The 25,575-nt window shown below is 40.3% G+C and overlaps 1 protein-coding gene across 1 annotated transcript in view; it reads left to right on the forward strand.

Moving 5' to 3' along the window:
• Positions 1-25,575, forward strand: part of SLC38A4 (solute carrier family 38 member 4) — a 64,165-nt gene that overhangs the window by 568 nt on the left and 38,022 nt on the right. The window lies entirely within an intron of this gene.

Below are 25,575 nucleotides of genomic sequence, written 5' to 3' on the forward strand. Positions count from 1 at the left end.
TAGGTGTCCCGGGACTGCCTTCCACAGCCCTGGCGGCGCCACCAGCCTAGCTAGAGTCAGCTTGGGATCTGGATAGGAAAGTGCTACCCAAGTTGCGGGCCCATGTCCTCAGGGCGGGGACATTGGGTGCTGGACCTAAAATAGACCCGCTGTCCCTGACAGCTGGGCTGCCTGGGCCGGGCCCGTTCCCTGGGTGGGGGGCTGCGGGCCTGGGAGTCCCCAGAGAGTCTCCTTCAACAGAGGAGGAAGGCGAAAGCTGCGCTGGGTCTGGGGGCCGTGGCGGGGGTGGTGGGAACCCTGAGTCCGAAGTTCCAAGGGAGGCGTCCAGCGCCGTGGGACTGGAAAGCCTGGGGCGCGCTGGAGAGAAGGCAGGGGAAGCGCAGAAACCGGGAGAGGGAAAGGCCAATGGAGACGAGGGGACCGAGAGGGGACTTCGGAGAGAGGAGAGAAGCCCAAGGAGGAGGGGAGAAGGCAAAGAGGGGTAAGAGGCTAGAGCGGGAGTGCGTGAGTGTCTGAGGGAAATGGAGATAAGAGAACGAATGAAAGAAGTGAAGAAAGAAGGGAGCCGGGACGCAGGGAGCCCCTTGGGGGGTTGGAGGGGGAGGTGGAAGCTCGTAGGAGTCCGGAGAGGGGAGAGAGGTGAGCGCAGGCACCAGCGGGCCTGGCCCTGGGAGCCGCGCAGGGAGTGGCTCTTCGCTGGCGGTGGGACGGGTGGGCGCTGCACCCTGGCCACCGGCAGGGGTGGAGGCTCCAGGGTTGGGGCGGTGGCGCAGGGGTGTGGAGTGCGCCCTGCGGGCTCTCAGCTCCTGTTAGTGATCCAGCAGGGAGAGTGGGGGAGTGTCCCGCCTGGGCCGACAGCCCAAGAGATGCGCACCCGCCTTTTGACTTGGTTAGAGGAAAAGGATGAATTAAACTGGGAAGCCGAACCTGGGAGGCCTGGTCAGTGGTGTGCCAGTGTGTGTACCGGGCAGAGAGGGGGCAGTAGGTGGGACCTTGAGAGGCTTGGTGAGGACCGGGAGATCCAGAGCCACAGTTCTAAGCACAAGTGTTTAGATACCTGGGCCTGGCCGAACAGGAGAATCTTGATGCCAATTTCTCAGTACAAAACTGCATCTCTACCGGTCTCAGGAGCATCCCAGATCCTGAGAAAAGAGACGGAGCGGTAGCTGCGGCCCTGAAGGTGTAAGCGGACCCCCTCCGAGCGCAGGTCTTACCTACACCTTTTCCGTCGGCCCCTCCACCCCCTCCGCCCCCTCCGCCCCCGGCTTTTGGCCTTCCTTTTTTGTTATGCACTTCTGAGTGGCGCAGCCTCTCACTCTTCGGGAAGGGAAGGAGACTAGAGGGCCCGTCTCCCAATTTCCTGGGTTGTTATGTTCATATTTATTTGCTTCCAGGCAGCGCAGACCAAGTCGTGTTTTTTTGTTGTTGTTGTTTTGTTTTGTTTTGGTGCAAAATGGTGGTTTATTAAAGCATGGGAACAGGACCCGTGGGCAGGAAGAGCTGCTGCCCGGGGTTGAGTCGTTTTGACTGAATTGTCTTACGTTGTGAAAAGAACTTGAGACACCTAGATCACGATTTCCAGGGCATGGTGGCCAGGGCTCTGGTTTGGGTTTGTTTGGTTATAGCCTTTTATAGACCTTAACTCTGGGGAGAAGTGGGGTTTGGGACATGAGCCCCACTGCAAACTGCCCCTCAAGAGTAGGGGCTCCTGGGTGGCTCAGTGGGTTAAAGCCTCTGCCTTCAGCTCAGGTCATGATCTCAGGGTCCTGGGATGGAACCCTGCATAGGGCTCTTTGCTCAGTGAGGAGCCTGCTTCCTCCTCTCTCTCTCTGCCTGCCTCTCTGCCTACTTGTGATCTCTGTCAAATAAATAAATAAAATCTTAAAAAAAAAAAAAGAAAAAGAGTATGGAGATTGGGGAACTCTCACCCGGAACACGAGGAATGCGTGTGTGCGCACGTGTGTAACACAGCTTCTCAGATGCTAATAAATGAATCTACTGAAAATCCATGGTGTGGGTGAAGCTGGTGAGGACAGAGAAACTGAGGGAGAGCAAGTGGACTCTCCAATGCCATGTGTTCAGAGACTGAAAGCTCTCACTGGGCCGATTCTATCACAAAACTTTAAGAAGCAGGGAGATTGGTGTAAGGGGATAGATCATTCTCAAGGCCCCAGGGCTGGATGAGCTCTTCTGGCTGAGTATGCAGTACTAGGCGCTCAAGGAGGCTAGTCTGTTCTAGGTGAATGAGCACAGTGGCTCACACATATATATCAATTACCGTATTTCTTTTATGTTAAATCTTCATAACAGCCTTATGCTATAGACTCTATTATTATACTCATTTTACAGAGCAGGACAGAGACATACACAGTCTGGGGAACACAGAACCTCTTCGGAAGTCCTGTGGGGTCATTCATTATTCTTAAATCCAAATGAACAATTCTCTTTCACTGTGTACTTTACAGGAGCAGGACTGAAAAGGTGACTTTTAGGGACCCAAAGCTGACCATTTGGCCTGTTACAGACTAATCCAATACTAAGAAAGCCAAGACAGGATCATACAGCTGTAGCTGAATCCTTGCGGCTCCAGAACTAGTTTTTTTCAATAAGTGACATTTGAGAAATGCATAGTATGGTAATGGTTACCTCTCAGTTTATCAAATGCTGAGACCAAGCGTAATAAATACAGCAGCTTTGGCCTTCCATGTGAAATGTTTTTCTGCTTTCGTGTCATTGTCATTGTTTATTTCCTCAGGAGTTAATTCCTCTATCTTTCCTCCTCACCTTTGTACTGACTTACTAATATTTTCTAACTATTTTTTAAAAACTTAAGCCTTACTTAGTTTTTTTTTTTAATTTTTACATATCCAAAGCAATGATTTCTATAAAAACACACACACACACACACAAAAGTTAATGGGATCTATGGCTACTTAGATATTTTTGATATTTATCAAAATAATCTAGTTTTTAAAAAATATGCTTCATGTATCACCAGGCCATCTTACAAGCCACCACTGCCTTGATGACATCCTGTAAGAAGGGTAAGGAGTGGAAGTAGGGGAAAGGAAAGAGAAAGGAAAGGAGAACTTTCTAAAAGCCAGGTTTTAGCTAAGCCCTTTACAAATGTGACTCCCATTTAATCTTCACACAAACCTCCATGTTATAGATGTTTGCTATCTCTATTTTACACTGGAGGAAATCGAAGCCCATGGAAATTAAGAGCCAAGGGTCACCCAGCTAGTAAATGACAGTGCTTGCATCAGAACTAAGTCCCTTCTATGCCGGAGTTCCTGCTTCCAATAAAGCTGGCAGAAAGAAAGTCAACTAGGAAAACGAAAACTTAAGGAGGAAAGAGGCTTACGAAGATGTTAGCCAACAGGGAAGGATGTGCACGATGGGAGAAATGGAACTGCCAAATGTCTTTCGTGTGACTGCTAATCTTCCCCTGGTCTTCCTTCTACTATTTTTGTAATGACCTAATTCCATTCATTCATTTCACAAACAATCACTGACTATCATTATCTTCCAGGAACCCTGGTAGGGAGTCTCTTTTTATCCCTGTTTCCCTAACACCTACTGCAGTCCTGGGCAAATACTAGGTGCCCAAGAAATGGTTGTTGAATAAATGAATTAGTCTAGGGGAAGGAAAGAATAAGCAAGCAAACAGACATACTAACAGCATGTTGAGAGCCAGGAAGAATTCAGACTTGAGCATGCCACCACTGAAGCCGGCTCAGGAAAGGGGTCAGAGAACATTTCAAGACTAGGTAATGAAGCAGAAATAAAAGGAAGTAGGAGAGAATTCCCAACGGAGACTGGCCTGAAGGGAGAAAGGAGAAAGTGGAAGCCACTCTGGGAATTTAGGAGGGAGGATGCTGGGAGGACATCTGTGATGTCCTAGCTCATCCTCTCAGCAAGGGTCCCATAGCTCTGACTGCCCTTGAAATTTCAGAAATTAACTGTGCCAACAAGGGACAAAATGACTGAATACAGGAATCAGCAACACATTTTATTATTTTATCATTATATTATGCTCCTATAATACAGAACTATAGTGTTTCAGACTCCTTGTAATGTTTTGTTTTTTTTTTTTAAGATTTTATTTATTTATTTGACAGACAGAGATCACAAGTAGGCAGAGAGGCAGGCAGAGAGAGAGGAGGAAGCAGGCTCCCCGCTGAGCAGAGAGCCCTATGCGGGGCTGGATCCCAGGACCCTGGAATCATGACCTGAGCCGAAGGCAGAGGCTTTAACCCACTGAGCCACCCAGGCGCCCCAGACTCCTTGTAATGTTTTAAACACTGCACTCAAATGGAAAGACTTGACTTTGTTGTCTTCCTTATGGGAAAATCAAATTATTTTTCTGGCTCTCAAAGGGATAGTCTATTTTAACTAAGGTACAACATACACAATCACAAAAAATATTTCCAAACAAATGCTTTTCTGTGTTTTTCTGGTTGGGGAGGGCTAACTGGGGAGGATTTCTCTCCTTATTTTAGTTTTTAGTGGCTTGATTTATTTTAGTGTGGTACATAAGAGTCTGGAAGGAAAATGTGTTTAAAAAATAACATGAGATAGGGCATGGAGTGACAGTAATGATGGCAACCTCCTAGCTCCAAAGTAGATGTTTATGCCAGTTAAGATTCTGGCTTTTGATAGCAGACTTGGAAAACACAACTCCCAGGGTCTCTTGTTTCTTTAGGGATCTTTCATAACAACCTCTCATCCCTGGCTCAGAGGTCTGCATGCCTCTGCACCATTTCCACGCTTATAAAATACTCGCAGTCAAACTGTTATTTGGAAGGGAATTTAAAGGGTAAATGAAATCCGCAAATAATCCAAAGCCTAATTTCAGTTAATACATTAAATCCTCCACTTTTTAGCATTATATCCTTAGGCAAGTATATTAATCTTTTTGAGCCTCAATGTCTTTGGCTACAAAATGAGATCATAATAGCACCTACCTCATTGGATTGTTATGAGGATTAATGAGGTTAACACATGTAAAATGCTTAAACTAACGCCTGATTCATAGTGAGCACTCAATGTAGGACAGACATTACTGTTTAATGGTATTACTCTGCTACCCAGAGAAGTATTTGAAATGTTAACAAATGTCTATACTAGGTGTTCCTTGACAGTGGGTTTTCCTCTGTCATAACTAAAATGAAAGAAACAGAAGAGAGGAAATGAAAAGAGGGATAATGAAGAAGCAGGACAGTCCAGCCCAGAATAACATCATTCCCTGTATAATAATAAGGTTGAAATGTTCCCTTATTTCCTGTTGGCTATTTGCCCCTATTTCTCCTGATAAATGTAGTGTGCCTCCGTCATTAAAATGAACATCATCTCCAGTTCCCTTGTTTTCTCTCCTTCTTGCCTCTTCTGGTCATTCTTGTCTCTGTGTCACCTTGTCTCCCATGGTGCCCGTCACAAACAGCTACCCGTCCATGTTGGCTGAATGAAGGAAGGAAGGAGAACGAACCTCTTGTGTTTTTTACAATAGTACTTATTCTTCAGGGAAGCATGTTTTCCCTGAAATATGAAAGGCCTCTGCAAAGTGAATGTATGCACTGCTGACAGTCTATATAAATATCGTTTAATTAAATTGTTTATTTAGTGTGCGTTACTGCACACAATTAAGCACGCGGGCCGGGGAAGCAGGGTGTGTGGTTTCCTGGATTCGGCTCTTGGCTGCTTCCAACTCTGGCTCTCCCACTTCCTACCTGAGTGACGCAGAGAGAGCTAGTGTCTTAGCCTGACTCTTTCCTTCTCTTCACCTATAAAATGAGGGAAACACTTCCTACTTCATGAGGTTTTTAGGAAGGTAAATAAAATTATGTATGGCACATGGTGAGCATTGGGGTGTTTTTTAACAGTTAAAAGAAACCCTGGTTTTCCAATTAGATGGACTGCTAATACCTACCTTATAGATGAGTGTGAGGACTCTGTGTAATAAGCCCTCCAAAGTATCCCTCTTCCTAGGGCTGCTACTGCAACCCCTTACTTCTATTTTTCCCAGCCCTGACTTGGCTTTACCATTTTTGGGGACCCACTAAAAGTCTTATTGATTCTGCCTTACATTTCAGGGTAACTTCCTCCCCACCCACCCCATGTTTGTCTGTCATTTTGCCTTGCGTCATTCGCGCCTTTTTACACCGCATACTCCTAGGACAAGGACTTTGCTCTTTGTTTTGGCATAATTTTATAACCCTGGGTACACTCGGGGTACTATAAAATGTTTAAAGAAGAAAAAGAAAGGAAAAAAAAAAGATGTAATCCCCCAAGAGGCAACTTTGGGCCGACAGCTGGTCGGGTGTCCGGGTGTTTGCAGTGTCAGTACGCACGCCTTCCAGCAGCATCTCTGGCGGTGGCTGGGGGGCTCACCGGGGACACGCATCCTGCCCGCTGTCCTTGGGTGCGTGCCGGCGGCGCTGGGAGGCAGGCGCTGCGTGGCCGCACCAGGGAGGACCACGGGCAGCTGCCGTCTGGGGTACAGGCACCCGTTCCCAAGCTTGCCTCCTTTTGCTGGGATCCGCGCTAGAGAAACCAGGCGAGTGAGTGAGATGAACTCCGAAAGAGAAGTAGAGAGCAACTGAGAAAGGCGGGAAGGGGGAGAGGCAGCCGGTTCTGTGTTAAGGAAGGTTTCTGCCTGCAACGTGGGGCTATGCTCATGCTATGGTCTTATTTTCTGCACTTTCTCCAGATGAAGGAATGTAGTCCATAGATGCAAAGTTTTTATAAACTGCATGATCGGACTGATCTTGACTGTGAAAGTGATCTAACTAAAAGCATTCTTGTTTCCACCCAGGCTTTGTGAGTGCTTGAAAAGCAGTCAGATGGTTCAGAGCACTGCAGACACAGGGTGGTTTTATTACAGACCCGAGAACACATATCATCCCTATATTATTTCTTTTGGGTTTCTGAAGCAATTTTCTAGAAAGAGCACACTTAAAAGAAAATATCTGACACTTTTTTGGCATGTGTCACTATGCTATATTTAATTATACTTGCTGTACAGAGGGATCCATGCTTTGGTGGGCTTACACGTATTTAAACGTTTTATTTTGAAGTAATTATACAGTCACAGGAAGTTGTAAAGGTCGCACAGAGAGGCCCCATATCGTTTGACCCAGTTTCCTCCAATGGTTACATCCAACGTGATTTTCATACAAGATCAAAACCAGGAAATTGATGTGTGCACACAAAAGACGTGTGCACAAAATGGATGCCTAGCTTCCACGTCATTTTATCACACGCACAGATTTTGTGGCAGTCAAATGGTGGCAGCCACCACACGAGCAAGATACAGAACTTCCATCACCCGGAAGTCCTCCCTTGTGCAAATCCTCTACAAGCAAACTCGCCTCCTTCTCCCTTCCCTGGTCAATGAGATATTTTCTGTCCTTATATTTTAATTGTCTTGTGAATGTTAGGTAACAAAATCATATTATCTGTGATCTTTTTGAGGTTGATTTTTCCCCCCATTGGGTTGTAACATTCTTGAGATCTGTTCAAGTTGTTGTATCAATAGTTGGGTCCTTTTTATTGCTGCATGTATTCCAGTTGCATCACCATATTTAGTGGTGAGGTTTTTTTCTCAATTGATATCTTTGTCTAGATCTTCAGTCGGATGCTAAGGGTACTTGGTAAAAGTGTTGAGGACAAAATTTGATGTTTTCGACTTTTAAAATGACATTTGTGTATGATAGGGCAAAGGGAGGTATAAACTACATCTTAATTCAAAACAGACACCACTGGAGGAGTGGAAAGGAAAAAAGGAAGGTGGCAGAGCAAAGTATGTAGTTAGACCGTTTAAGATAGAAAACCTGGCACTTTTAAGATTTCCACACCAATAGGATAATCTATTCTGTGGTTTTTATCTTTAGTTAGGACCACTCAGATTTTCCTGAAGCTAATTTTAAAAATGCTTTCTGCAGTAGGAATCCCTGCCAGTCTGTGCTCAGTCACATAGCTGATAACTCAGGGCCCCGGTTGGAAATGATCATTAGTGGCTCCTCCAGTTTGACAAGGGGTCACCAGAGTCAAAATACATCTTTATTCCCCCGGGAAACCATCAAGGGTCCTGAGACTGTCAATGTTCTATCTGGCACTGGCGCCACCCACCGGTGGGAGGAGTATCTCCCAGAGTTACTTAAGTCAGGTTTTAAAAGGAGGATATGACTTTTCACCTGACACCCACAAGCAAGGGGAACCTGGACTCTCCAAAGGCTGTAGCTCACTAAGGGAAATGCCACACTTCTGAATAGTACCTAGAAGAGTTTGGCTCAATGCCTCCCTTCAGCCAGTACCTGTGGGAGAGTTCTTGCCTGACTCTGTCCTCCCCACACAAAGGAGAGAACAAATGGCCACTGCCATTTGAAAGTATAAATACCCCTTTATGTTTTTAGATTTTCACTCTTTGGGCTTTCAGATACATAGTATCAATTCACAAAATAACAGAATTCTCAGTCTAGAACCCTGACCAGATCCAAGTCGAGCTGAAGGCATTGCGCTGAGTCGCTATTTTAATGATTTCTGTTACCAGAAAAATAGTCCTTATTCCAGACTTCACCGGTAGATGGAGGGTAGGGAGGGGGTGCTGGTTCCAAAGCTGAAACACATACAGAGCTGCCATAACTCAAATCATTTATAACTCTTTTTATAGGCAAATCTGCTTTTCCAAATCTTACCAAATGGAAGGGGATCTTCGTACTGACTGTGTAATTTATTTTATTTTTGTGTAAATGTTAGACACCTCACATAGCTTTGCAGGCTGTTATTGTGGATTATATCTCTGGTATGTGGCCCCTAAGGTCCCACAGCATGGGACAGGGCAGAGAATGTGGCTCTGCAATCTGTAGGAAGTGAACACTTCCATCCAAGTCGGGAGACTGACCAAAAGGTATGCTGAATTTTGTTTACCTCTCTTATATTATGCTATTTACTTATTTAACTAAAAATGACAGCCATTCCAAGGTGTGATATGAAATGCAGACACAGGTTATGGTTCCCAACATTACAGGCTTTGTTTTTTGATTGAAGGGGTAACTGGTGGTGGTGGTGGTGGTGGTGTGTGTAGGGGGGGGTGGTATTTGTTTCTTAAACTTTTTCTTTAAAAACAAAAAAAATAGAACTTCTCTGAAAGAAAAATAAAATAGAAATGCTTCATGTACTATATCAATGTAGACAGAAACCAAACAGCTGTACAATTCCTTTCAAACAACTTTGTAATAACTATAGCAGTATCCACCCTTTGAAGAATGACACCATATATAATGTTTTACATTATTCTTTACACCAGAATTGCAGAAAGTCCTGGCAGTCAAGGTGAATCTTAGCCCAGACTCTACATAGACATCCCACGTGAGCTAAAGTAGACTCTAGTGTTTGGGTAAAACTGGGGCCAAACTTTCTGATCCATTTCTCTTGCCTGGAACCACCTTCCTCTCTCTCTGGAGTCATACCCATTCTTCTTCCATGATACCTGTTTTGTTTGCCCCAGCTCCCACACTGAGCTCTCCCAGCTCAGTTCCAGGTCTTGAAGACAGTATCCTGTTATGGAATCGTGTCCATCGAAAAGTAGGTACCCAGTGGTGATGGAATGCTGTTAGGAGCTGGGCTCTGCAGTTAGATGTGTGGCTGTACATCCTGGCTTACTCACTTATTCATCAGGTTTCCTCTTGAGTAAACTTACTCAATCCTCTTGAGCATCAGAGGAGTTACAAGCCTCACTTGTAAATGGGGATAATAATATACTTACCCCAAAGATGAGGGTGTTACTCATTTAGTATATGTGATGAGCTTAGCATAGGGCTGGCTGTCACATATATGATTATTACTAATGAGAACATAAAAAAAATGAGACTTCAGACTTAAAAATTAACAGGACTTATGGTCAGAGTGGAGGTTGTAGACTAGAAAACTTGATTGTTCGGGCTTCTCTGTGTCTCTAACCATAACCGCTGTCATCAGAAGGGACAGGGTCCCTCTATGCCTATCCATACAGGAGACAATCTCTAATCCCACCCATGAAGATGGGACACAGACAGATGGAAGCAGAAAGATTCTTTCCTTCTTAGATCTAACAGAACTATGTGTGGCTTGGCACATATTTATTTTTGGTAAACAGTAATCAAATGATGATGTGAAGAAGGGAATACATCCTAGATATTGGCTTCAGAGAGTCATTAAAATAGTTTCATGATGAGTCATCTGTCCGTGAAGCTATTACATATCCAATCTGTAGCCTTAGGAAAGTGAAGACTTCAATAAATTAACTGGTGGTTGATCTGCATAATACCAAATTAGTAGGTTTTTTTTTGATATTCCCCTACAAATGGTTGGTATTTTCACTGAAGCATAGCTTCATTCCAATCAAAGGCAGAACCATAGTGCTCTCTGCTTACACTGATGTCTAAACAAACCCTTTTTGTGTTTTGAAGTACAGATCTAAAAATGATGTGTTTAGACCATAGCATGTGATTACAAACAGAACAAACAGTTCTTTAAATAAATTACAAAGTAGATGGATTTGGGTTGGGTGGGGCAGGTAGTCACATATAGATTCTGATTTTATACTATTCCTGAGGCCCTACATCGGAATTACTCTTGTCAAGTGACGTGGACCTCTCTGTGTATAAGTATTCCAAAATAATAACCCCCAACCTCTAAGATGTCCTCCAAAATTCACGGAGGGATACATGCACACATGGATATTCATAAATTCACAGACACAGAAGAGAAAAATTACTGCTTACAAGTCTCATTTGTCTAGCTAAGGATTGAGAAAAACTCTGTACATAATTAGAGCGTACAGTGTTCTGTTAAGAGGAGATTATACCTGCCGTGGATCGTCAATTTTCAAAGAATTAGAATACAGCAAGATCCATTTTAAAATTCAAATTTTATTGAAAATGATTTAATGTTTTAGTGTGTCTTAGGCTTACTCTATTGTTAATTTCATCTATCAAAACACAAAGACGCTAGGTAATAGAAATTTCTGGTTGGTTGAAGGAATTTATAGTATCTTCCTTCTGCTTTCAGACTTTTGGGAGAGATATCAAGAATAATACATGTAGAAGTTCTAAACTAGGAAACTTAAACCTTCTTAATATGGAAAATTTCTAATGTATTCCAAAGTTGTGTGTAGAACAAGAACACTCTGTCTTCACAAAACTTCAACAACTACTGATACTTGTCTGTTCTATTTCATCCTTATGTATACCTTTCCTCCTTGCTACCCTTATCACAACCATTACTACATTATTTCCAAGCAAATTCAAGTCATCATATAATTTGACCCATGTAGAAATCAGTATCTATCTCACAAAGGTAAGTCTTAAAGAAACCAAATTATCACCCCTTAAATGATCCATTTTCTTAATATTGAATATCTAGGCCATATTCACATAGGCCTGATTGTCTCCAACGGGGTTCACACACTCATTGATTGATACAGAATCAAAGAGACTTAAGAGACACAAGTCCGGGGCGACTGGTGGCTCAGTGGGTTAAGCCGCTGCCTTCGGCTCAGGTCATGATCTCAGGGTCCTGGGATCGAGTCCCACATCGGGCTCTCTGCCTCAGCAAGAAGCCTGCTTCCCTCTCTCTCTCTCTCTCTGCCTTCCTCTCCGTCTACTTGTGATCTCTCTCTGTCAATAAATAAATAAAATCTTTAAAAAAAAAAAAAGAGACACAAGTTCAACCAAGCCTCATCTCTCTTTTTCTCTCTTGTAATTTATTGGATGGGGAAACCAAGTCACTTGTCCTATAAAATTTCCCATATTCTGAATTTTGTTGATTTAAAATGTCATCCTCAAGCTTCAATAGTCTGCCTTCTTAAAATCTAACCCTTATAAAATTGCTTCTCTTTTATACCTTGTCATTTCTTTGCCTGTTTCCTTGAGGATTTTCTAGCCTACATTTTGCTCAGTTTTGCCCAAATATCCTTCTTTTTAATACCCATGACTTACCTAACACTCCCTCCTGATAGAACCTAGCCAACCTGAAATGCCCTTCGGTCAGGTTTCAAAATGTGTACCAGCCTCCTCCCCCAAGTGCTTACTCAGCGTTCTCTAAATTGTCTCAAGACATCCCCAGTAGGGTACCTGTGTGGCTAAGAAGGTTAAGCGGTTAAGCGTATGCTTTTGGCTCAGGTCAAGATCTTGGGGGTCCTGGGGTGGAGTCCCACATTGGGCTCCCAGCTCAGTGGGGGAGTCTGCTTCTCCCTCTGCCCCCACCCCCGGCTCGTGCTCACATGAACACATTCTCTCTCTCTTACACACACACACACACAAATAAATAAAATCTTAAAAAAAAAAAAGACATCACCAGTAATCAGTAGGTTGTCTTGATTTTAAAAATTGTGCCACATGACTACTTTTTAAAAAGTACTTTTTGATTGCTGACAGACACAGATATATTTAGTAGGAAATTATATACTTGGGATTTGCTTTAAAAATAATGGGGGAGGGGGAGGGGTGGTGTGGATTTAAGATTGGCCATGGTTGGTAATTGCTCAAGCTAAATAATGCATCTGTGGGGTTACACTGTATTATTCTACCTTTATTTGTATACATTTGAAAATTTCCATAATAAGAAATAGAAATGAATTACGTTATATCACCTAAGCTAAATAATGAAACATTTCATTTCAGGGCTGATGCTGGAACACCTTTGCTAAAGATCATCAGAAAATCGTGCCTAAGGAGCAAGGCACTCATTTTTCCTATTCCCTAAGTCTGGTTTGCCTAAAACCAAGTCAGCTTCAAAGTAAAATAAAATCACCATATAGATATATTTAAATAAAAGGGGGACGTGGTTTGGAATGATTGAAAATAGGACTCAGGGAGAGGTGCTCCCTAGGTTTGTGATTTGTCTAAGCTGCCCTTCTTAAGTTGCTGGTGTGGCAGAATTCATGGACATGACCCTGTACTCTCCTAATTGCTGACCAAAGACTCCCAGAAGAGGAGGGACACAAATTACTTGATTATCCCATAAGAAAGAGATTCTGGAATTATGAAGGTCACACTTCTAGCTCTCCCTGCTACTATGCCAGAAGAACCTACAGGTCCTATCTCCCAAGGTGAAAGTCAAACACAGACATTTTCAGAGACCTGCCAGCTTTTAATTTTAGTCCAATCGCTCTTGTTTTGTTCAACTGTTGAAAAATAAGGGAATTTAACACTTACGCTTACATTAGCCATATAAACTAGGGAATGCTTTTTAATGAACATACAGCCTTCATTAATAATTTTGTTGTTTCATTAGCATCATATTTAAATGATTCATAATGGTAATTTTTAACTGTGATCAGCCGTGTACCTGCAAAACTCACGTATGGATCTGCTTCATGACATCTTTTCCAAACTCATGTGAACTTAATACCAAGCAGTACGTACAAAGTCCCAGTCAGTCCAGTTGAGGATAATAGAGGGGAAAAGAGTAAGAGCTGAGGCTGAAAATGGAAAGGAAAGAAAAATGGATGCACAGTAAGAAGAAATGCTTTTGTGTGAAGGCTTGGAACACCTAAGGGAACTTGGGCTCGTGGTCAGCCCTGTTGGGTTCTTGCTTCAAGGGGAGGGAGATCTAAGCAGTTTGTGCCTTAGGATGTAGTTTTTATGTCCCAGGTTAGAAACACTTGCTTTGAGAGACAGAGGAATAGGCTTGAGAAACATCTACTCATCTAGGCCTAGTAGGTTAATGATGGCTTCCAGAAGTTTCTCCATCTCGAGCATCTACATTCCTCTTGTTCCTGGGCCCACACTGGGAGATAGCAAGCAGGAGACAATGCCTCTAATCCATAAGCTCAAAAAAGCATTAAACATTTTATGGAAATAAGGTCATACACTAAGAATGTGTCCCAGTAGATGTGTATTTATGTACAACAAAGGAGTACGAGTTCGCAATTGTTGGAACTCTGGGAGAGATTCTAAAGACATTTTAGTGAGCAAAAAGTGAAAAATCTAAATTTAATTGTCTTTATTATTACCAATTTAAAATATGTAATAACATCATTGGTAATATTTTTACTTTTATGAGTGTAAAAATATTTTACAGATTCACACAGGCTTGGCCCCAACCCCATAAACTGTTTTCTCCATAAGCTCCATAAGCTATTAAGTTACCCAACCTGGAATTCTCCTGTCATAGACTTTAAGAATTTGATCCTCTCAACTGGTAAGAAGTTATTCTATACCCAGATCCCCAGTTCCTCTGAGCTGTACTTCCTACATAGTTACTTTAAAAAAAAATAATCAGAATTAAAATAAATAAGCCATTTGGTGCCCCTTTGTAATTCCTTTAGTAAAACTATTATATAGTATATATTTCTAAGCTTGTAGATTTGTAAGCATTTGAAGTTTTGCCAACAATTTAGAAAAAACAATATGAGTACATTTTTATTGCTTTTATTCCTACCAAAATTAATTGAGAAAACTACATTAGGACAGTATACTTTTGAATAGAGAAAGTAAGGAAATAGGTATGACAGACCGCAAATCCATGGGATTTCGGTCACCAAATATACTATTGAGGCCACAGAAGCCTGAATCATTATCCTTCTGACATATAAAGTATAAATAATCTTCTCACCATAACCAAGGAAGAAATGTTTTAATTTGCTCTTTAGAAATTGGTATAGTAGGTGTTTGGGGTTCTTTTTCAATTCTTCGGGGTTCACTTTTCACAAATACACTCCAAACATACATAGAAAATATCAGACAAAATAACAATAAGGTATATTTCCATATTATGTTTTTAATATAAACGATAGTCATAACCCCAATTCTCACTTGCAAGGGTTGTGTCTTCTCTGCCAGAGTCACTATTATGTACATCCAACATCTTTTTGCATGTTCCTTTAATAAATAAGTTCTCCTTATCTTAGAAACACATCTTATGCTTTGTGCTGCAAGTGGTTGTCAAGGCAAGTCTGCATATTTATTAAAGACCAAGACCAGAGTAAACAGACATTGCAGCCGACCCAGGTACTACTGGAGGCATCAAAACTTTGTAGCCCATGTCTGTTACAGATATCTGTTTTTTTCAGAGTGTCCTACATGTGAAAAGTGAACTGTGTGACAACTTCAAACAAGACAACAAATGCTAATGCCAAGTGGCTGAATGTTTCAAGGGGCCCTAAAACAGGAAATAAAAGGAAAGCCATTTATTCTGGAGATCTGTGGATATTATAATAATAGAAGTTTGGAGGCCGTTCCCAAACTGTTTACCAATAGGCCTCGAAATTAAACTTGCCCATTTGGTTTTCAGGCAAGACTACCAACTAAATTTTTGGAATTATGGTTTGGTTGGTATATGATAGTTGTTCTTCAAAATAATGTCCTGCTTAAGAGTAGGTTCTTTTTTTTTTTTTTTTAAAGATTTTCTTTACTTATTTGACAGATCACAAGTATGCAGAGAGAGGAAGGGAAGCAGGCACCCTGATGAGCAGAGAACCTGATGCGGGGCTCAATCCCAGGACCCTGGGATCATGACCTGAGCCACAGGCAGAGGCTTTAACCCACTGAGCTACCCAGGCACCCCGTGAGTAGGTTCTCATAGAAGCACCTGGGTGGCTCTATCGGTTAGGCATCTGCCTTTAGCCCAGGGCACGATCTCAGGGTCCTGGGATCAAGCCCTGCATTGGGCGGGGTGGGGGGGTCTCTGCTCAGTGGGAAGTCCGCTTCCTCCTTCTCATTCTCCCTCCGGGCTCTTTCTCTTTCAAATAAATAAATAAAATCTTTAAAAAAAAAAAAAAAGTAGGTTCTCATAAAAATTTTTAAGAACCTAAGCTATTTTATGTGGTTCACGGATTTAAAAAAATACAACCGCAACAACAATAAGTAATATTTCTTAGCTCTTACTATATCCCAGGCCCTGTTGTAAGCTCTTTACATGTCATTATCTTACAGAAAGTAAACAAAGAATACACATGCCTACTTTTAATAAGCTACTGGTCTGTGCAAAAATAAGGAAGAAAGGAACTAAAAATAAAAAGAGGTCTTTTTACCCATCTACTTATGACATAAAGTGAGGACCATTTCCACAGGATCATAGAGCTATTGAGAATGAGATAGACTAACTACGAAGGGCCCTTGAAAAATAATTTTCTGCCCAAATCTGGTCAATACAGATGTACTCTTATATATCATTGTGTCAATTCTCAATGATTTCATTGACCACAAACATAGGATAATGAATTGTGATTAGGTGAGCTAATGGGATGCTTTAAAAGAAAATCATTTCTTAAACATTTTAGGTGAAAACTCACATGCCACAAAGCCAGGTGATCTCATCTATTTCTGCATACTGAAAATGAATCATTTGGGTATATCCCAAACATTTATGATGATGCTATAATAAAACTGAGTGCTTTTATTTTGCTGAAATCCCAAGAAAAGAATAAACAGAGCCCTCAGTTTTTTCACTCCAGCTTGGAATGATTTAGCTAACTGATGTCATCATAAGGAGATTTCTCCAGACATTCGAAAATGTTTTTCATCTTTTTGCCACATAGTTCTCAATCCTGTATTAGTGTAATAAAAATAAGCTATATTGGATATTTAAGTAATATTTAATAATGTTTCTTGTGATCCAAACATGACCAGAACACCCAAGTAAAATCTTGGGGAGGCTTCCAGCAGCTCCCTGTGGCCTCATTCTCTCTCCTATTTCATAGTGTAGCTCTTGCTCCTATTGTTTCTTTTCTTTATCCGGCTTTGGTACAGGAAAACCTGGGTTTTGCTCCAGGAAAAGCAGCCTATACATTGGACAATGACAAATTCAGGAGACTAGCTGTGGTTATTCTACCACCAAATAGCAGAACTGATTTTTTTTTTAAACTACATTTGCCTTATAAAATTCAAAGTGGGTTGTTGAGACCATGAATCTTAGTAGTCTGGGTAGGTACCAAGCCAAAAGATGTCTATACTTGTTTAATAAATACGCTTCAGTATTACTCTGTTTTGGAGGACAACAGGGACTTGTGCAAGCGAACATATTCACACTCAGGTGAGATCAGCTCAGTATGTCAGCGACCGGAAGACCAACTCTTTAAAAGGGGAAGAGGTGGAAAGAAAATAAAATACGAGAGCATACATCACCCTAGCTTCCATCAGCGATACACTTACTCACATTTATACCCATTCCACCCAATGGTGAAAAAAAAAAAAAACTGGCATGTTTTTCAGCTAGTTTAAGAATATTTTATAAGAATGTTAAAGATTTTAATCAATGTTCTTTTTAATTTCTAAAAAGCGTTCTGTTGGAAAACATCTGTATGTATGTTTCCTCATGTCTATCTCACAAAGAATGAATTGAACTGAAATTAACCAAGGATTTGACTGTACAGTCTTTTAAACTTCAATTCATATTCTAAACAATCATATCCAGGTTAACCTCAAATTAATGAGAAGCAGCATCTAGGCATGCTTGTAAGACTTCTTTGTATGTAAGAGACATAAAGATGGAAGTTACGGGGTTCTGTTTGCTCAAGAAGCTGCCTTGGAGAGCCAGTCATCTGTTCCTGTTGCCCTCTTATTCATCCACAAATTGATAATGATGAAAAGCGTCTTGGAACTGAATTAAGTGACGACGATTAGACCAGAACTGGGACTGGCCAGGCTGAGAAGGAGTACTAAAATGCCCAACAATCTCAAATTCTAGAGTGTAAGCAACATGTAAGTCACTTACTTTTTGGCATTTGGAAAATGTGTTCTTGATATATCTTTGAGTCTTGACGTTTTGTCAGTCTCACCAAAAAGAAAAAATAAACCAAAGCAAAGCCAAACCAGCCCCCCAACCCCCCCTGAAATCTACAAGTATATTTACACGTTTGAACATTGGGTCTGAGGACAGGTCCAGGGATGTGTACCATGGTGCTGATCAACTTCACAGGTTGGTTAATGTTAAACAAACGCATTGCAAATCATGTCTTCTTACGAGCTTGTTTACTGAGATTCCATGGGTCAGGGTCAAAACCTGCCGTTTTCTAGTTTTTCTACAGTGCTAATCAATAGTTTAACAAACGGAATAACGGTCTGATTAAACAGTGACAGGACGCTTCCAAAGCAACTGTGCCGAAACTATTTCATGATCAGTTTTGCTAATATCAATCGCCCTTATAAACGAACAGCAAAAAAGCAAAACAAAACAAAAATCAAAACAAAGAAAAACCCCACATGTACCTTTTACATTTACAATGATTAAACATCCATTATTTCAGTGACAGCTCACAGTTAGCTGGTATAATGACTTTTGTTAGACCAGTTTTAAAGAGAAAATTGAGTTCCAGAATATTTACATGACTTACTCAATGAAGATTAAGTAGGTGCCATGCTAGGTTTTGAAGTTAGAGAGAATCTTTCAAATATGCAGATACTTACATAACACTTACTATGTGCCACTCTTCTAAATTGTCTACAAATATTCATTTCATTATTCCTCAGAACAGCAGTGTAAGGTGAGTACAGTTATTACCTCCTCTTTATTGATGAGAAGCCTGACACACAGAAATGGCAAACAGCTCACTCCTGACTTGGACAGCTGATGAAGGACGGGAATCGGATTTAAGTCTAAGCATTCAAGCCTTGTAACACATCATAGATACGTAGATACCAGCAGAACTCTGATGTGTATCAAGTCAACTGTAAAGTACCAGTTATTCTAAGGCTCATAGTCAATCATAAAAACAAAACAAAACAAAAAACAAAAAACAGAGTCCATTGTTCTGCTCGAAAGTGAAAGGAAAGCCTAAAGACATGGAGACAGTGATGAGCATCCTTCTGGGCATATAACAGATGTTCAGTGTTGACTGCTGATTGACTGACTGCTTGATTGACTTACTGATAACAGGAAAAAAAGAAAAAAAAAGACTAGAAACGATGCATTCTCTGTTGTTCACCTTTTAACTTTGGTGAAAATTGTGATGAGAATCAATTAAACTGAAACATGTAGAATTGGGATTTGATGTCAACATATCAATTTTTATGTCTAACAGGTCTCTCCCGGACAACCATTTTGGTATTTCTCTGACTACCAGAGAAGAGCAGCTACCTACTGCTTATATTTCTAAGTTTTGTGGTCCAAGCAGTGGCCAAAGGAGCTCCCCAGGAAGAAATAACTATTTAGCCAGTTTGAACTATAGTGTTTACAAGCGTGTTCTTGGCACATGAACATGGTACATATCCCTGGACCTGTCTCAGAGCCAATGTTTAAACATGTAAACTACAGGGGCGCCTGGGTGGCTCAGTGGGTTAGGCCGCTGCCTTCGGCTCAGGTCATGATCTCAGGGTCCTGGGATCGAGTCCCGCATCGGGCTCTCTGCTCAGCAAGAAGCCTGCTTCCCTCTCTCTCTCTGCCTGCCTCTCCGTCTACTTGTGATCTCTCTCTCTGTCAAAAAAAAAAAAAAAAAATCTTTAAACATGTAAACTACAACAGAAATTGACGATCTCACAGCATTATGAAAAAAATATCTATGTCCATTTTTCTTGACAACATTTTGAGATCTATTTGTGTACCTCCTGCTGGTGGGGGAAAAAACCAATCCTTCCTTTCAGAACAAACTGGACATGTATAATTTTGTAGGGGCTCTAAATAACTCATAAGTGCCTATTCAGAATCAAAGATTTTTTAAGAGAGTTGATTGTTGCTGGCCAAGCACCCGAAATATTCTCATTAAAAATAGACATTCGGCTAGTGGCTAATATCCAGGATTGATTAACAGTTGTTGCAAAACCTAGGAGAGGAACTCTTTGTTTTTGTTGCTTTTGTTTTTAATAAATGTTTACTGTTTCTCTCATAGGGAAAGTAACCTATAATTTTTAAAGGTTAGTTGCAGACACAGGTGAGGAAAAAAAAAAGATTACCCACATTTCCACAGTCAAGAAATAACTGCTTACTCATATTTTGATAGATATACTTTCAGGCATTTTTCCTCTGCATATGTTAGTATATATTAAATGTCCATAATTTTAAAAACATAGGGATCGTATTACTAGTAGATTTTGTATCTTGCTTTTAAAACTTTTATAATTTCCCTGTGCCTTTATTATTCCTTGAATATTCTTTGAGCACATGATTGGTAATTACTGCTTTATATTCTGGGCAGGCAGCTTGTTATAAAGGAGCTAATGTGTATAGTATGACCAATCGTTCTACCATCTCGCCATTGGCTCTGAGCAGAAGAAGGAAGAACCTACTGCAGGATTGGTCAGTTGAAATAATTATTACAATGTTGCTTGTTAAAACCTCATATATAAGTTCCAAAGAAAGGTTTTGGATGCACAGATCCAACCAGTGTCCTTAATAGAGATTTTTCATTAATTCAACATTTATACAGTACCCATTATAACCCAAGCAGAGGCTAAAATTAATCAAGGGAAACAAGCAAAAGAGACTGTTTACAAACGAATCTAAATTGGCTGTCTAGAATCCGTCTAGAATACTCGAATCCATCCCCAAACCTCCTAAACCACCTGACCCAATGTTTCTTATCTGCTGCTGTCCTGCTAAGTAAGGTCAAGACATTTACTTTAATGGAGTCAATATTTAAGGAAAGATTGATGCTACTAACTTGACACCCAGCCCTCCAGGCTCCTCACTCAAGCAACCCATAAAGTACAAAAAACTCAGGTCATCTTACTGCACTGGGCATTGCTAACCCCTGTAGCAAAGGATGGTACATCTGTCTGCAGGTGGCCCGTGAAGAGCTCTGACTCGTGCAGCCCTGCCCTAGAGTTGCTTACAGTCCAGCCGGAGAAATGAACATTCTTGACAGAAACCTATGCCTTTCATTTACTGCACAGCCCTGACCCAGGAAAGCCTCTGTGTTCCCTAAGAGCAGGTACATTAAGAATTGTCACTGAGTCACAGCTCGAGATACTGTTGGGAGTCCCAATGCAAGCAAGAGGGCACCTGTGTTACAATCTCCAATCACTGATGAAATTACAAAATCAAAATGTATAGAACTTGCTCTGCTAGAGAATTCGTTTTTATAGGAAAGGGATTGATGGGTCTATGAAAAAGAGCAATGGAAATTAACATGCCGTGGCCCCCAAAGAATGTAAGCTTTAAACCATCCCTTGCTATTCATTAGAAAGGCAATCCCCCCAAACTACCATTGTGTTAATACTGCATTCCGTACAAAGAGATTAACAAGGTGATTGATCTGGGTGTGTTGTTATCATTATAGTTAAACATCTCCTTCCTTCCCAGTGCTGTTTACTCAAGCGGGCATTGCAAAGGGTAGGAATCATTCTTTAGAACCAACTTTTAGAAGCTCTAATTTAACATTTGGAATTTTGGTGTATTATTTAAGTTGTAATCAGCCATAAGCCTCATAGACCTTGTTATTCTTCTTTATCCTAATAGATATGCTTAAGCAGAGGCCTGGAATGAACTTCTGATACATTTTTTCTCTGCATCATATCAATGAGGAATCAAGACCTAAAATTGGATAAGAATTTGAGTTGCTTCAAAGGCAAATGGCAGAGAACAGGATATTGATGACATGAGCTATCTTCTAACTTTTTTTTTCTTTCTGTCAGTTAAGGCTAAAAGGAATTTTCTATTTAGCTCTGTGGCAAAGTCAGTTAGTTTGTCAATCTGCACCAAACTTGTTTGCTAATTTTGCAACATAGTAGTTGACAATTCAGACATTTCCAGAATGCACCATTGTAAACTGTGAAGGTGTTTTCAGCTGGGTTGAAGAGAGGGGCATACCATCAACTAAGCAATTTCCTCAGAATTCAGGGGTCATTACATTTTTTTCTTGGCCAGGGAGGTTTTTAGAGCAGAAAAGCCAGGCCTCTCCCAGGGGCCTGGGCTGGGAAGCCCTTTGGAGCCTCATTTTTGAGAGTGTCCTGAATGTAGAATTTTTTGAAGGTATCTTCAAATGAGGCCATTGAAAGTCATTTGGATTGTGCATGCATTTAAGTGTTAATTTGCTAAATAGCCACATTGACAATGTACTACACTTTAGTAACCCTGTAGTGGATTTAAGTCGATTTTTAAGTACATTCAGAGCCTCAAAAAAATGGAGGTGGCCTAAGATTCCATGGATATCTGAGAGGCTGTTCTGATGGAGAATTAGAAAGTATTAATCTTTACTTCTGTCTACAATTACTTTGACATTTGGCTCTTCAGAGTAATATTCAGTCTTATCTTCTTTTATTCTGTATTTTTTATTCTATAAATTGAGGTTAATAATTACATAACCGTGAAAAGAGATACCAATAGCAATACCTAAGCTTTCATTCTTCTACAAATGAAACAAAGACTACAATAGCACAGGGATAGAAGTACTCAACTCACCTTCAGGAGAACACAAAATTCTGCTATTGGAATAATTTAGGAAGATTTCTGTACCATTTCAGAATGGATTTTTTTTTCCTTTCTTGCATCTATCCATATTAAAAGAGATAAACTGAAGATTTTTGGAGTGTGAAAGCATGACATCAAAAAAGATCACAAATTCTCTTCAGCACTATAAGCCTGAAAATCAAAATCCAGAGGGTAAATCCTTCAAAAAGAAGTAATCAAGATCTTGTTTCTAACTGCAGTTGTGCTAGTACCTTTCATTTTGGGGAATGGCTTAGTAGATCAGATAGACATTTTCCTACAATATGATAAGAAATAGTTGGATTGATGTGTCTGTATTTGGAAGCACTAATACTGACTATAGGATGACAGACAAAGGGTCTTGGGACTTGATCTACTTGATTAGATTTTGAGTTTATGAAGCTAAAGGCTGAAAATGCTAAAACGTAACTTTTCTTGGGGCACCTGTGTGGTTCAGTCAGTTAAGGATCCAACTCCTGATTTCAGCTCAGGTCATGATCTCAGGGTCCTGAGATCAAGCCCCACATTAGGCTCCATGCCAGACAGGGAGTCTGCTTAAGATTCTCTCTATCCCTCTCCTCCCCTGCCCCCAATTCAGCGTGCATGAGCGCTCTCTCTCTCTCACACACACTCTCTCTCTCTCTCTAATAATTTGTTTAAAAGTAACTCTTCCTGGAAAACAAGGCATCAGAAAAAGAATGTAGTATAAAAAAGTTAAAGAGAAAGAGAAGAAAAAGGTAGGGGACTTAAAGAGAAATTGAAGTAAAAACAAAAGGAAGTAAATACAGATACAGACACAATACAAAATTATTAAAAATTAGGTAATTTGGTTTCTTAGTCATTATGGTTTCAACCCATCATTTTCCAGTTTGGCTATAACCAGATCCTATTCCCAAGTACTATTTTGTCTCATGACTAGTATTAGAAATTTGGGTGCAGTCCCGATGAGAACAAGAGGTTATCTTTCCCAGTGTCATTGCAAAATGCCATGATGGTTTGGCTAAGGCAATTTTTTTTTTTAATTGTTGACTCATTTTGCCTTGATCCAGCTGGAACTTTCTCTTTGAAGACATTATGAAAGGTAGAAATTTTAAACAAGATGATCAAGGATTTTAAAGATGAGTGAGAAAAAGGTTAATTCAGTGCACAGGTATGATCTGGATTTATTTCGAGCAAACAGTTTGGTACCTCCCATAGATAACATATTGGTATATACACTCTTTTAAGACCTTCTCTGCACTGTTTGAAAATGATAACCACAGATGGATGGAAAGGATGCTGAAGTGGAGGAGTATCACTATATAGTCTTTTTCTGTACCTAAAGGAAAATGAAGGTCTTATTGCAAGTTTCTTGTTTTTCATAGAAGAGTCACATAAAATTCATGGCCTGTATTGTGAACCAGTGAAAGTGATAAATGGAAACAGTACCAAAAGAGTCAAACTACCACTGACCTCAATGTAAACCCTTTCCATCTGCCTTTTCATTTGCCTGAGAATAACAGCAGAAATCACCCGAACCAAACTATCATTCAGCCTCCTCATTGCCCTCCGTGTCTCTATCTCTATCTCCATCCCATCTTCCTCGCTGCATGCCTTCCTTCCCTGCTGACTTTATGATTTTTTTTTTTTCAGAAGATTTCAAGAGATCCTTATCACTAAAATTCTATGCTTTGTAGACTTAATGGCTTTTACAGTCTGGACTATTCCATTCTATTCTACTTTTCCCCCTTAAAGTCTCCGCTACAACCAGACTGGTTCTCACTCTTGCCAGAATGTGCTTTAGCTTATCTACAATTTTCACCCAGGATGACTTTCCCTTTTCTCTCTACCTATTGGGATCTCATGTGAACTTTTAAGTGCCCCCCCAAAGGTCCGTGGGTACCCTCATTCCTTCTTGGATGGCCTCTGCCCCAGGGGACTCTTCATCTTCTGGAGTCCTGGAGAATATTGTGCAAATCTGCTGACGTTAACTGTGTTATAGTCTGGGAAGTCAGGTATCCCTTTATGTGGACATATCTTACCCTTTGGGCCCCCTTTCCCTGCCCTACAACCCATGAATCTGTTCCTGGTGGTACTTATATGAATTCCTTATATGGAGGATCAGTTAGAGTGTTTGTCCTCTCCCTGTTCAGACTGGCTTCATTATTCACTACCTACATATTTTTCATTTTATTCCTGTTTGTAAGTTGGGACATATTCTGGCTCATCACTTCTTTCTACAGTGGTCCTGGAACCAAATCAGAGACTAAATGAACATACTGCATTTGCCATGCTTTAAAAATCAAAAGAGCATAGGCATATTATCAAGTGTATATGAAATTACATCATGTATGAATTTAAGAAACATGCAGAACATTAAACGATAGTGTTAAATATGTATTTTCCTTATGAATGGAAACTTAAAATGAGTTCTGTCAAGACCAGACTACACATTTTTTCATTAATTAACATAGCTAAACATAACAAAAATCGAGGGACGAAAATAGACAACAAAGTTCCTAAGCTATTTTAATTCAGCTACTTTTGTCAAATTAATTTTCAAGGTATATATTTGATTTTTAAGGGAATATTAGGGAAGTTTGTGATAAGAATTTTGCAATTAGAATAGGCTCAAAGGAAATACAAGATCCTTCATAGAAGTCTTTTAAGTGTGCTCTTTATTTTAATCTAATACTATAATTTAGTATACTTGAAGAGGATCTGAATTATAAATGAAATCTAAACTTGAAATTTTAAGAGAGGTAAAACTTGAGGTACTTAGACATTTATCTCTATCCTTTTTTATATGAAGATATCATAGTATGAAATTCACATATTTGAATCCTGTTTTTTTTTTTTCAGTTGATCCACTATGAAATGGAATTTTACTAGAAGAGAGGTATTTAATCTTCTAAGAATCAATGCAGGATTTTGCTCATTTCATCTGTTAACTTTGCAAAAAGAAGGAAATCTTAAGTTGGACAGATCACAGTTAATGATGGAAGTAATTTGAAAAGGAATACTCTTTAAATTTTTCTGAAATTAAGATTAATATTTGTTAAAATTTTTCTTAGACCATAATAGTTTTCATCCAATAAAAGACAAATCTACAGAGTAATTTTGAAAAATAAAGAGCAAGCTATATAAGCAAATATACCATATATAAGTTAATAGCCCAAATGGGCACATTTGAAAAGAAAATAAGAAATGGGTAACTGGACATTTTACTTAATATTTAATGCCTTGCCTCCG

The sequence above is a fragment of the Lutra lutra genome, chromosome 8, assembly GCF_902655055.1.
Source record: "Lutra lutra chromosome 8, mLutLut1.2, whole genome shotgun sequence".
NCBI lineage: Eukaryota > Metazoa > Chordata > Mammalia > Carnivora > Mustelidae > Lutra > Lutra lutra.